The sequence below is a fragment of the Anomaloglossus baeobatrachus genome, chromosome 1 (assembly GCF_048569485.1).
Source record: "Anomaloglossus baeobatrachus isolate aAnoBae1 chromosome 1, aAnoBae1.hap1, whole genome shotgun sequence".
NCBI lineage: Eukaryota > Metazoa > Chordata > Amphibia > Anura > Aromobatidae > Anomaloglossus > Anomaloglossus baeobatrachus.
In genome coordinates, this window is record NC_134353.1 from 135,186,736 (window position 1) to 135,200,322 (window position 13,587).

General features: G+C 54.6%; 1 protein-coding gene across 1 annotated transcript in view; it reads right to left on the bottom strand.

Moving 5' to 3' along the window:
* DLC1 (DLC1 Rho GTPase activating protein) overlaps window positions 1-13,587 on the bottom strand; it is a 709,032-nt gene that overhangs the window by 352,505 nt on the left and 342,940 nt on the right. The gene's annotated exons all lie outside the window — the stretch shown is intronic.

Below are 13,587 nucleotides of genomic sequence, written 5' to 3' on the forward strand. Positions count from 1 at the left end.
CTGAGCGGGACATAACATCCCGCCCACCTCCTTCCTTCCGCATAGCGGCCGGGAGGCAGGTAAAGAGAGCTTCCTTGTTCCTGCGGTGTCACACGGAGCGATGTGTGCTGCCACAGGAACGAGGAACAACCTCGTTACTGCTGCAGTAACGATTTTTGAGAATGAACCCCCATGTCACCGATGAGCGATTTTGCACGTTTTTGCAACGATGCAAAATCGCTCATCGGTGTCACACGCAACGGCATCGCTAATGCGGCCGGATGTGCGTCACCAATTCCGTGACCCCAACGAGTTCCCATTAGCGATGTCGTAGCGTGTAAAGCCCCTTAACACTCAGTCTGTCAGAAGTGAAATCCGTGTGTTTACTCCTCTACTAACCTATCTAAACCTGAAAATGCAATCTCGTTTGTGCTTCTACCATAATTCAAAAGCAACACACTCATTTTATATATATATATATATATATATATATATATATATGTAAGGATCTCGTCTCACTCCATTGCGTTTGAGTTTTGAGGTAGGCATGGGAGGTGATTTAAATAAATCATCCTGGCTGCTTTATTAAGGGTCCATAAGACAAGCCGCAAACACAGAAAATAAATTGCCTTTCAGTGCAGGTAAGACAGAAAGCACAGCCCAAACAACGGCACTTTGGTGATAGTCCAGCACACAATTCCCAGTATGGAGACTTCACACTGGTGGCCTTCTTACCTCCATACACAGACACCTAATTATACACCTGGACTTTTCAACATACTACACCCCAGGGTGGAGATATGTGAGCAACCAGTCCCACCTATCTCAATGACTGCTCGTATCCCCAGCTCTGCCGTGTCCTATTACGACTCTCAGTACTATACATTTTGGAGTTTGCTTCCATGCTTGCATCACTGAGGAAAACCACTTCTGTGATACATATCTCCCATCTATGACATATGTGGTGGCCATCTTACAATATATTTACATAGAATATATTATGATTAATAATATAGCAGTATTTAGAACTATATGATGATTGACATATTTGCTCACCCTGTGGTTATAATCACTTAACATTACTTATATCACTTTATACATTTCCAAAGTTGGAAGAATACTTTTTTATTCTATTTGACATTGTGGATCTTAGGCTAAGGCCACATGAGCATTTAGCATCCGATGTGAGAGCATCGGAAGCGTTATGTAACTGATCCCCCGCTGCAGCTCTGCAGCGAGTGTGAGCAGAGTGTAATGCCACTGTCATGCGATCCTGTGATCAGATCACAGCTGCAGAGGAGAGGGAGGGACTAATCTCCTAATCTCATCCATTATCAGCAAACTTGCCCTTGTGAATGATTGGCCTCATCTGTGCACCGGTTGGATAGTAAATTTGAGAACATATTTAATAAAATCTATTGATCATTTTTGGGTAAATGCTAAAACATGTTGTTTGTACAGTTCTAAATGAAGCCAGGAGGAAATTGACTAATGGATTTCATTTTATGAGAGTAGTTATAAGGACAGTTTCCAATTTCCACATTAGAAGGAGTAATGTGTACTGTCGTACATTAGTTAGCCTTCCATTACACTATTGTGCTTACAAAGCCACAAGCTAAACATTTTGGAAGACGTGGTATTTAACATTTAATCAGACTGGCACAAATAAAAGAAAATATCATCATTTGTCCCTATTATTCTATGCGGGGGATTTAGACTTGTCACCATTCAGACATGGTTCAAATTATAAATGGAATTAAAAGAATTCATTTAGGTCACTTTTACGTAAATGGGTTTGTTGTGTCTTGATTTCAGCACTGGGATGGAGTCCAATGCTGTCACAGAAGCTCATAGAAAAACATTTAAAAGCAATGTGTCATCAAAAATCAGGTTTTTATGTTACATTTTTTATTTGATGGGGTTTTCCATATCAGTATCTACGAAAAAAATACAGAACTCTTACGATATTCAACATTACCAATAGGCCTGATGCTACATTTCCTGTTCTGTACAGATGAGCTTTCTGTTCTGTACAGCATTATAATGACAGAAAATGCCTCGCTATATAGTAAATAACAGATGATGTATTCAAAATGGACAACCTATAATATCTCATCTCCTCCCCATCCCTGTACAATAATAATTGCCAAACTGGAGCATGCCTAGAAGACTCCCTTGTGTTCAATGCGTTAGAGCTAGTCTAGTGCTGCCTATATCCATTTGGCTACAGCACAAAGCAGGAATTATGTGACTATTAGTGTCCAAGGGGAAAATTGTAAGATTTTTTTTTAAATATAGATAATGATATTGAAAATATATAGATTTTTTTAAAAATACACTTTTAACATAAACCATGGATTAAAGGGGTTTTCTCATGTTATTACTTCGGAAGTGCCTTGGTTCTCAACCTTGTGACTTAAGGTACCATCACACTAAGCGACGCTCCAGCGATCCCACCAGCAACCTGACCTGGCAGGGATCGCTGGAGTGTCGCTACACGGGTTGCTGATGAGCTGTCACACAGGCAGATCTCACCAGCAACCAGTGACCAGCCCCCAGCCAGCAGCGACGCGTGGAAGCGATGCAGCGCTTGGTAACTAAGGTAAATATCAGGTAACCAACCCGATATTTACCTTGGTTTTCAGCACACACCGCTTAGCGCTGGTTCCCTGCACTCCTCGCCAGAGTACACATTGGGTTAATTACCCAATGTGTAGTCTGGCTACGTGTGCAGGGAGCAGGGATCCGGCACTGACAGCGTGAGAGCGGCGGATGCTGGTAACGAAGGTAAATATCGGGTAACCAAGGAAAGGGCTTCTTGGTTACCCGATATTTACATTGGTTACCAGCGTCCGCAGAAGCCGGCTCCCTGCTCACTGCACATTCAGTTGTTGCTCTCTCGCTGTCCCGCTCAGCGATGTGTGCTTCACAGCGGGAGAGCAACAACTAAAAAATGGTCCAGGACATTCTGCAACAACCAGCGACCTCTCAGCAGGGGCCAGGTTGTTGCTGGATGTCACACGCAGCAACATCGCTAGCAACATCGCTGTTGCGTCACAAAAGTCGTGCCTCAGCAGCGATGTTGCTAGCGATGTTGCTTAGTGAGAGGTGGCCTTTACTAATTGCTGAGGGCAGTAAACTCCTGAAGACTGAAGGCTTAGATAAGCAGAATGGTTGGACCATTGTTCCAAGCTGCAAAGTGCTAAAGGGCTGGCACCACCAGAAGAATAAGCGTACCTGATCTCCTCAGCTTCATGTTGCCATACTACAGACCTTCTGTGTTGTGCTGGTTGTTCTCCATGACACAGGTGTTTGCACTGTTCAGCTCAGCCAGTCTCCAGTTGGTGTCATCTCAAATCTCAAGTAAGGCTATGTGCCCAAGTGTGTGCGCTCTGCACAGCAGCGTAAAGTCACTGCATGTGCGCTTCTGAGCACAGCTCCATTCTGAAACTTTGGTGACTGCAGAATTCATGCGCTCTGGATGCTGCCTCTCCCATAGACAGATTGGAGACAGCATGCAGAGCGCACAAAAGAAGTGACATGTTGCTTTTTAGAACGCAGCGATTTGGCAGCATGCAAAGTTCTGCGTTCCAAAACGCAACGTGGGCATGGATTATGCACAATCTTCATAGATTGTGCAGGGGACAAAGGACGCATGCAGTTACGCTGCAGTGCAATACGCAGCATAACTGCATGCAAATACGCAATGTGGGCACATAGTCACCTCATGGCATATGTGGCGCCCTGGACAAGCCAGGGGCCACAGAGAACAACACCAACACACCCCACACTCCCGGTCAGGCACACCGAAGTCAGACACAAAATCCTTGTTGCCTTCCTCCAGGGGCTGATGTTCACACCAGGGGGTGGGCCAGGCGGTTGGCCCCGCCCACCGAGGAGTTCACAGTCCTGGAGGCGGGAAAAAGAGTTGAGTTTAGTTTGAGAGTGGAAGTGAGAGGAAGTGAAGTGGTAGTGGAGCAACTAACTGACAGCGTCCGGGTGTGTGGCCCGGGCGGTACAGCAAGGTTGGCAGACGGTGGTGACCGTCTGCAGGAGTGGCCTATCGGAGTCTACCATAAGGACCGTGGACAGGCGGTGGCCCGGCGGTACCGGACCGGTACGCAAAGAGAAGCCAGCACCATCTGGCAGGGGCTTACGGACCCCGGCAAGGCTAGGAGTCGCCGTGAATTTGCCGAATTCGTTAGTGAAGGGAACCTCCTGGGTTTCCCAGCAGCCAAGTCCCGACAGAAGGCAACAGTCCAACCAAGAGAGGGAGACACCGCCACCGCCAAGGCAACCGTTTCCCAGGGCCAGAGCCTGCGGGCAGAAGGTGCTCCTCCAGCTCATATCCAAGCTGGGGAGCGGGTTACCGGTGGGAACCCATTGGAACCATCTACCGTATATAGGTGCAGGGAAAGGCAGTCACCATCAACCTGCTGGGAGAAACAACACCGCAGCCGTCTGTGGGACCCGTCCATTCAGCCGTGTGTTTTACCGAGAACTGTGTCCTCATCATTGGCTGAGTGAGTACCACCGTGCCGTGCGGCACAGCGCTGCCCCCGCGACCCTGCACCTCACCAGACCCTGCACCTCACCAGGCCCTGTAACTCGCCTGTCATCCATCCCTACCCCATCACCGGGCCCCGGGACAACCAACCCCCTACCCACGGAGGGGAGAACTAACATCAAAGCTGCTCACTGTCACCGCTACCGGGATCCCCGTCCAGAGCAGTGGTGGTGTCACTAACTTCACCACAACCGTGGGTGGCGTCAGGGACAATAATCCAATCCCCACCATCCAATCAAACCCCCCTTTTCACTCACTGGCGAGGAACGCCGCTCGAGTCCCCGGGATCCGGCCCACTGCTCGAGCCACCACAGAGCAGCGGCAGCAGCAGCTGGACCCGAGCAGTGGGAGAGCGCAGCGTCCCCTCCTCCGCCCGCGACAACTTGGCGTCGCAAGCAGGATTCTACCGTTCTACCAACTGGTGGAAGTGCGCCTTGTGTGACCGCCGGAGGTGTCCGGCCGAAAAATTTGTGAAGCCGCCATCTTGGGCGCGAAGAATTCCCGCTCGAGCGTCTCCTCGAGTAGTGGAGGCGCGAAGGCCAAAACCCCGCCCCTGTAGAGGAGGAGCCGGAAAGAGACTAAGGGGGACTGATGGCGTCTGGCATGTAGGCCGCGGCTATGGAAGCGGGGACGCCAGGACCCTGCGGCCATTTACTGGTTCCTGGAAGAGGCCGCTGCTAAGGATGCTGAGTCCGACCAACAACACTGTGGTCCCCGCGCCTGGCACCGCAGCGTGGGTGGAAGTCCGGACCGTCCAGCTAAGCAGCCGTCTGCAGGTCCGCATGCAGCTCCTCCTGGAGGAGTGGGAGGCCGACATGGCGGAAGTGGTGGTGGCCATACGGAAACGCGAGGTGGAGGGAGTCTTGGAAGGGAGGGTAAGTGACCCACGCCCCTGTACCCCTAGTGGGTCGGTCATCGCGGCCGAGGGACCCGGTCCATACCCGCTCGCCCTGCTACCTCCCCCGCTACCCGGGGTGGCTGCTGCTGCCCCGCCACTAGGCCCGCTACCACCACCACCGGTAGCGGTACCCTGCCAATCCGCCCCGACGGACCGACCTGCAGCAGAAGCTCGTGACCGCCCTGATCTGCTTCCATGGAAGAAGCCGAAGGCTGAGCCCGTCAGCAAAGATGCACCGGAGGCACGGTGGGGATGCAGCTGCCAGGAGGCAGAGCAGGCCATGTCACAGCGGGATCCTTCATTATCGAAGGTACCGGTTGTAGCCGGCATGGAGGGACTCTGGCTGGGCCCATCCCCCACACCGCCTGAACCGGAGCAAGCAGAAAGTGCTCCGCACCGGGAGTGTCAGCAGAGGCAGCTGCGCCGCGGGATTGCTGATTAAGAAAGAAAAGTTAGAGCATGGTAGCAGTTCCCGGTTACCTTGCTGTTGGTCCCCATTGGGACTCTGCTGACGTTCCAGATGGCCCTCAAGGCTAAGGAGTCCGGTTGGAGGAGCAGTCGTACCCGCATCATCGGCAGATGAAAATGGAGTCCTGTGGGACAGTGCCACCCCTGTGTGAGGGTGGAGTTGGGGGCTCGTGCTGTTCGATGGTGGACTGTGGGAAAGCTGCAGGAGGAAGCTGTACCGGAGCCAGGTGTTGTGGATGGCCCCTGGGACCCAGCTACCAGTCCCCGTTGGGACCCTACAGTTTTGTTTGTGGTAGCCCGTTGGCTACGAAAAACTGTTGTCCCCGTGGGGACTGTTTGCAAATTATGCGTAGAAACTACTACGAACAGGCCTGAGAACTAGCAGGGCAACCACAACTTGTAGCATGTAAATAATGTTGTTGTGGCTTTTACCGTTACCGCCTCCGGAGAGGCAGATTGGAGAAAGGGCCCGCAGTGGAGCAGGCTGGGGCCCAGCCACCACCGGAACCGGTGGCGATCCTCTGGGGGTTTCAGGGGTTCCCCATGGACGTGGGTCCCCTGGAAAGGACAGAATTCGCTCGGGCAACTGGTGCAGTACTGGGGTCAAGGGGTGCTGCCTGTTGCTTAGGGGCAGCATCAGGGCCAGGTTGCTTGGGTGGGTGAGAGCGGAAGCCGTAACCATAACGTTTAAGTAAGAGTACCTCCCAATGTGGGAAGATGTTATTTTAATTGTAATCCCTCTTTTATCGTTTTTCTATTTTTCAGTTTGTGAAAATAAAACCGGTGATGGACGGGCAGCCCGCGGAAGGTCTGCATTTAACTAAGGTGGAATGTGGCGCCCTAGACAAGCCAGGGGTCACAGAGAACAACACCAACACACCCCACACTCCCGGTCAGGCACACCGAAGTCAGACACAAAACCCTTGTTGCCTTCCTCCAGGGGCTGATGTTCACACCAGGGGGTGGGCCAGGCGGTTGGCCCCGCCCACCAAGGAGTTCACAGTCCTGGAGGTGGGAAAAAGAGTTGAGTTTAGTTTGAGAGTGGAAGTGAGAGGAAGTGAAGTGGTAGTGGAGCAACTAACTGACAGCGTCCGGGTGTGTGGCCCTGGCGGTACAGCAAGGTTGGCAGACGGTGGTGACCGTCTGCAGGAGTGGCCTATCAGAGTCTACCGTAAGGACCGTGGACGGGCAGTGGCCCGGCGATACCGGACCGGTACGCAAAGAGAAGCCAGCACCATCTGGCAGGGGCTTACGGACCCCGGCAAGGCTAGCAGTCGCCGTGAATTTGCCGAATTCGTTAGTGAAGGGAACCTCCTGGGTTTCCCAGCAGCCAAGTCCTGACAGAAGGCAACAGTCCAACCAAGAAAGGGAGACACCGCCACCGCCAAGGCAACCATTTCCCAGGGCCAGAGCCTGCGGGCAGAAGGGGCTCCTCCAGCCCATATCCAAGCTGGGAAGCGGGTTACCGGTGGGAACCCATTGGAACCATCTACCGTATATAGGTGCAGGGAAAGGCAGTCACCATCAACCTGCTGGGAGAAACAACACCGCAGCCGTCTGTGGGACCCGTCCATCCAGCCGTGTGTTTTACTGAGAACTGTGTCCTCATCATTGGCTGAGTGAGTACCACCGTGCCGCGCGGCACAGCGCTGCCCCCGCGACCCTGCACCTCACCAGACCCTGCACCTCACCAGGCCCTGTAACTCGCCTGTCATCCATCCCTACCCCATCACCGGGCCTTGGGACAACCAACCCCCTACCCACGGAGGGGAGAACTAACATCAAAGCTGCTCCCTGTCACCGCTCCCGGGATCCCTGTCCAGAGCAGCGGTGGTGTCACTAACTTCACCACAACCGTGGGTGGCGTCACGGGCAATAATCCAATCCCCACCATCCAATCAAACCCCCCTTTTCACTCACGGGCGAGGAATGCTGCTCGAGTCCCCGGGATCCGGCCCACCGCTCGAGCCACCACAGAGCAGCGGCAACAGCAGCCGGAACCGAGCAGTGGGAGAGCGCAGCGTCCCATCCTCCGCCCGCGACACATACAGACTGGAAAGACCTTTCTATTCTCAAGGTCAGCTGCTTGTTATCCTCCATCATTTGCAGAACATTAGCCTGGGGAGAATTAAGACAGAGAGCAGTATGGCGAGTACAGTGCTCACACACAGCACAGAACCCACTGAAGGAATGACTAGCACTGCAGGAGACACAGCTCATTCCTTCAGTGGGGTCGGTGCAAAATGCAGCTCCCGATGTATGAGCACTGTATCCGCCATATTGCTCTCTGTCTAACTTCTACCCAGGCCAATATCCTGCAAATGATGGAGGATAACAAGCAGCTGGCCCTGAAAATAGATGAGGCCATCCAGTCTGCGAGCCAACAGGTGACTAACTTGAGTGAGAAATGAGCTGACAGCCTCTAACAAGAGACTGGCTAAGCTGACCAGACCCTGTGTCATGGAGAACAACCAGCACATCATACAAGGTCTGGAGTATTGGAACATAAAGCTGAGCAGATCTGATATGCTATTGTGTCGCCCTGGGCAAGCCAGGGGACACAGGTCATACCACCACCACACCCCACACTCCAGGTAGGCACATCATAGCTAACCTACAAATCCTTGTTGCCTTCCTCCAGGAGTCTGATGATGCACACCAGGGGGTGGGCCAGGCGGTTGGCTCCGCCCACCAAGGAGCTCACAGCTCTGAAGGCAGGAAGTAACCAGGCAGTCCAGTGAGGGACATGAGAGAGTGAACAGCAGATTAGCCCAGGCAGGGCAAGAGTGAAGTTGAGCTAAGTAGAGGAGTTAAGAAAGTGAAAGTGAAAGTAGTAAGGGAGGAAAGCAAGTAAAGTGACAGAAGAGAAAGACAGCCTGAAGGGCCCAGCTTTGTGGAGGGCCAGATCAGCAAGGTCAGCAACGGCGGTGACTGTCTGGAGGGGGACCGTTTGGAAGTTCCTGGAAGGACCCCATCGGCTGAGTGAGTACCACAGTGCCACAAGGCACAGCGCTGCCCCCGCGTCCCTGCGCCCACCAAGCCCTGCACCACACAACTCCATCACCGGGCCCCGGGATCACCAACCCCTACCCACGGAGGGGCAACACAACACCTGGCTGCTCCGCATCACCATCCCCGGGAGTCCCCGTACAGAGCAGCGGTGGTGAAATCACCACAACCGTGGGTGGCGTCACGAACTATAACAATCCCCGCACCCAACAAACACCCCCTTTCACTCACGGGCGAGGAGTGTCGCTCGAGAAACCCCGGGATCCGGCCCACAGCTCGAGCCACCAGGAGCAGCTGCCGGACCCGAGCAGAAGGGGTGAGCACGGTGTGCTGACACCCTCCTCCCCGCCCGCGACAACTTGGCGTCACGAACAGGATCTTACCGCTCTGCCGTCTGGTAGAGGTGCGCCTTGTTACCGCCGGAGGTATCCGGCAGAAAAATTTCAGAAGCCGCCATCTTTGGCGCGAAAAGTTCCCGCTCGAGCGTCTTCTCGAGCAGTAGAGGCGCGAAGGCCAAAACCCCGCCCCGAGAGAGGAGGGGCCGGAAAGAGCTAAGGGGGACGCGATGGCGGCTGGCTGCATGTGAGTGCAGCGATAGAAGCAGGGACGCCAGGACCCTGCGGCCATTTATTGGTTCCTGGAAGAGGCCGCTGCTAAAGATGTCCGACCAACAACACCGTGGTCCCCGCGCCCGGCATGGCGGCGTGGGTGGAAGTCTGGACCGCCCAGCTAAGCAGCCATCTGCAGGTCCGCATGCAGCTCCTCCTGGAGGAGTGGGAGGCCGACATGGTGGAAGCGGTGGCTGCTATGCGGAGATGCGAGGTGGAGGAAGATTTGGAGGAACGGGTAAGAGACCCACGTCCCTGTATTCCCGAGGGATCGGCCGCTGCGGCTGAGGGGCCCGGCCTACACCCGTTCACCCTGCTGCCTCTCCCGCTACCCGCGTTAGCTGCTGCTGCCCCGCCACTAGGCCCGCTACCACCACCACCGGTAGCGGTACCCTGCCAATCCGCCCCGGCGGACCGACCTGCAGCAGAAGCTCGTGACCGCCCTGATCCGCTTCCATGGAAGAAGCCGAAGGCTGAAGCCGTCAGCAAAGATGCACCGGAGGCACGGCGGGGATGCAGCTGCCAGGAGGCAGAGCAGGCCATGTCACAGCGGGGTCCCTCATTACTGAAGGTGCCGGTCGTAGCCGACACGGAGGGACTCTGGCTGGGCCCGTCCCCCGCACACGCTGAACCGGAGCAAACAGAAAGTGCTCCCGGCTGGGAGCGACGGCAACAGCAGCTGCGCAGGGAGATCGATGCCCGAGAGGGGTGTAGAGCGGATGTGCATGCCCGCATGAATATGGAGGAAGATGACCCGCAGCTAGCTACCATCGGGGTCCACGGCGGTGCACCATGTGAAGGTGGCACTAGAGCCCCGCGATTGAGGATGGACTGCTAAGCCGGCGGTCCTCCGCCTAAAAGTTATCCCCGTTGGGACCACCATTCTTTTGTTTGTTTAAAAGTTGAAAATGAAAAATGATAATTACCGAACAGTTACCTGATTTGCTTTTGTGATTGCAACCGGCTGGAGCCGGCACCGTTGTGCCCATGGGGATCGTTAAAAGTTTTGCATGGGAACTATCCATGGACAAGCCCGTGAACTTGCAGGGCACCACAAACGTTAAGTGGCTTGTAAATATGTTGGGTACCGTTGCCGTTTCCGCAATACCGTCTCCGGAGAGGCAGGTTGGAGGGAGGGCCCTGAGCAGAGCAGGCTAGGGCCCAGCCACCAAAGGAACCGGTGGCCACCCTCTGGAGGGGAAGGACAGATCCCGCTCGGGTAACTTGTGCTGGACTGTGGGTCAAGGGGTGCTGCCTGGGCTTTAGGGGCAGCATCAGGGCCAGGTTGCTTGGGTGGGAGAGAGCGGAAACCGTGACCGTATACCGTTGCAATGTTTAAGTAAATGTGCCTCCCGTCTTGGGAAGAGTTTTGATTAAAAATGTTATTTATGTTTTCTTAACCCTGTTACCCCTTTTACAGAAAAATAAAACCGGTGTAGGACGGCAGCCCGCGGACGGTCTGCATTTTGCTAAGGGGGAATGTGTCGCCCTGGGCAAGCCAGGGGACACAGGTCACACCACCACCACACCCCACACTCCAGGTAGGCACATCACAGCTAACCTACAAATCCTTGTTGCCTTCCTCCAGGAGTCTGATGATGCACACCAGGGGGTGGGCCAGGCGGTTGGCTCCGCCCACCAAGGAGCTCACAGCTCTGGAGGCAGGAAGTAACCAGGCAGTCCAGTGAGGGACATGAGAGAGTGAACAGCAGATTAGCCCAGGCAGGGCAAGAGTGAAGTTGAGCTAAGTAGAGGAGTTAAGAAAGTGAAAGTGAAAGTAGTAAGGGAGGAAAGCAAGTAAAGTGACAGAAGAGAAAGACAGCCTGAAGGGCCCAGCTTTGTGGAGGGCCAGATCAGCAAGGTCAGCAACGGCGGTGACTGTCTGGAGGGGGACCGTTTGGAAGTTCCTGGAAGGACCCCATCGGCTGTGTGCCCGGTGGTCTGGAGCAGTGTTCCGAAGGACAGTCAGCACCAGGGCAGGAGCCTCTCGGACCCCGGCAAGGCTAGGAGTCGCCAGATTTGCCAAATCCGTCAGTGACGGGGACGCAGATCCCCCAACAACCAAGTCCCGAGTGAAGGCAACAGCCCAACCTGAAGCAGAGAGACACCGCCACCGCCACGGCACCAGTTTCTCAGGGCCAGCGCCTGCGGGCAAAGTGTAGAGCTCCTCCGGCCCAGATTGCAGCCGGGGAGCGGGTAACCGGAGGGAATCCACCACTACCACAAGTCAAACATAGGTGCAAGGAAGAGGAACATCACCGTCACCTACCGGGAGTGCAGGTGCAGCCGTCTGTGGGACCGTCCTACCAGCCGTTTGGTTTACCGTACAAACTGTGTCCACGTCTCAGGCTGAGTGAGTACCACAGTGCCACAAGGCACAGCGCTGCCCCCGCGTCCCTGCGCCCACCAAGCCCTGCACCACACAACTCCATCACCGGGCCCCGGGATCACCAACCCCTACCCACGGAGGGGCAACACAACACCTGGCTGCTCCGCATCACCATCCCCGGGAGCCCCCGTACAGAGCAGCGGTGGTGAAATCACCACAACCGTGGGTGGCGTCACGAACTATAACAATCCCCGCACCCAACAAACACCCCCTTTCACTCACGGGCGAGGAGTGTCGCTCGAGAAACCCCGGGATCCGGCCCACAGCTCGAGCCACCAGGAGCAGCTGCCGGACCCGAGCAGAAGGGGTGAGCGCGGTGTGCTGACACCCTCCTCCCCGCCCGCGACACTATAAATGCAAGACAAATACACTAATGGTTTGCTGCTAAGGGAAGAGCTGTCACATCTGCAAGATGAAATTCACTTGCTCTGACAAATAGAGTAATATGGCAGTCTGACTGCCCCTAATCAGTGACACTAGTGTGGAGCCCCTGAGGCTTCAGTCACCACAGGGTACTACATCTCATTGAAGGTGCCTTGGTAATGAAGAGGTTAATCGCTGGTGTTTAGCACTTATACAACATTCACACAAACACCCAGTTAGTGAGACAGTCAGTTACACAGCTCAGGAAGTCAGCCAGCCTGGAAAATTCCCGATTACCAAGGTAACGGCCTGGGAGGTGGAGCAGCACTAGGAAAGTTACAGAACACACAGGAAAATCACTTCAGAATAGTCTGAGACACAGAACAACACTGTCGCTGGAGAGAGTGCTTAAGAGCTTCTCCAGCTAGGATTGGCCCAACTGGAAGTGGCAGGAGACAACCGGGTGAGCTGGAGAGACAGAAGAGAAACACGGTTGCTGCTGGGAGAGCGTCATTGCTCCCTTGGAACCGGCGCAGAGCAGGTAGCAGAGTCCTAGGGTGGAACATACTCCATGTTGGACTACCAGAATCTGCTGGACAGGAGGATTGTACATTCCTCTGACCACCAAAAATTCCTGGAGTACAGTGGCACATAGGGCCCGGAGTTAGGAATATGGTCAGGCCCCACAGCGGACCCGCGTCACCTGCATATGGGACGGTAGCTGAGTTACAAGAACCGGGGTCCCCAAGTAGCTTCAGGCAATGGGGATCCAACACCAAGTGCAAGGAGGAAGGTCTCTCAATTCACAGCACTGGCGTTTACCTTGGACTTCCCCAGGATCAGCTGGGGACAATCACGGCAGAGACCGGTACCCTGGGTACAGCACCAGAACTGTTAGTAAATAGATATTGGCCTGCTCCTCCGGCCTCAGTCTATAATTTCCGGCACCATTGCCCCGCGCTCTGGCGCCAGAAGCCAACTATCATCCCCATCATCCTCACTGGGGCCCGCTCCACCTGTGGGGAGCAGAACCATCCTTGCTGCAACACCATCAGCCCCGGAGGACATCACCCACAGCGGGGGCTAATCCCTGGCCGCGTACCACAGGTATCGTTATGAGACAACCTCTAGCATCATCCTTATCCTCCCCTATTTATTGTACACCTCGGGGCCACGAAACCGGGCAGGGCCACCCGTGATATCCCCCTGACCTGACATCATCAATCCGACGATGAGTAGAGTTAACCCCTTGCCCCGTGGGTGCTACACTAGTACAGAGGGGTGGTTGGGATTATGGGTGGGGAAG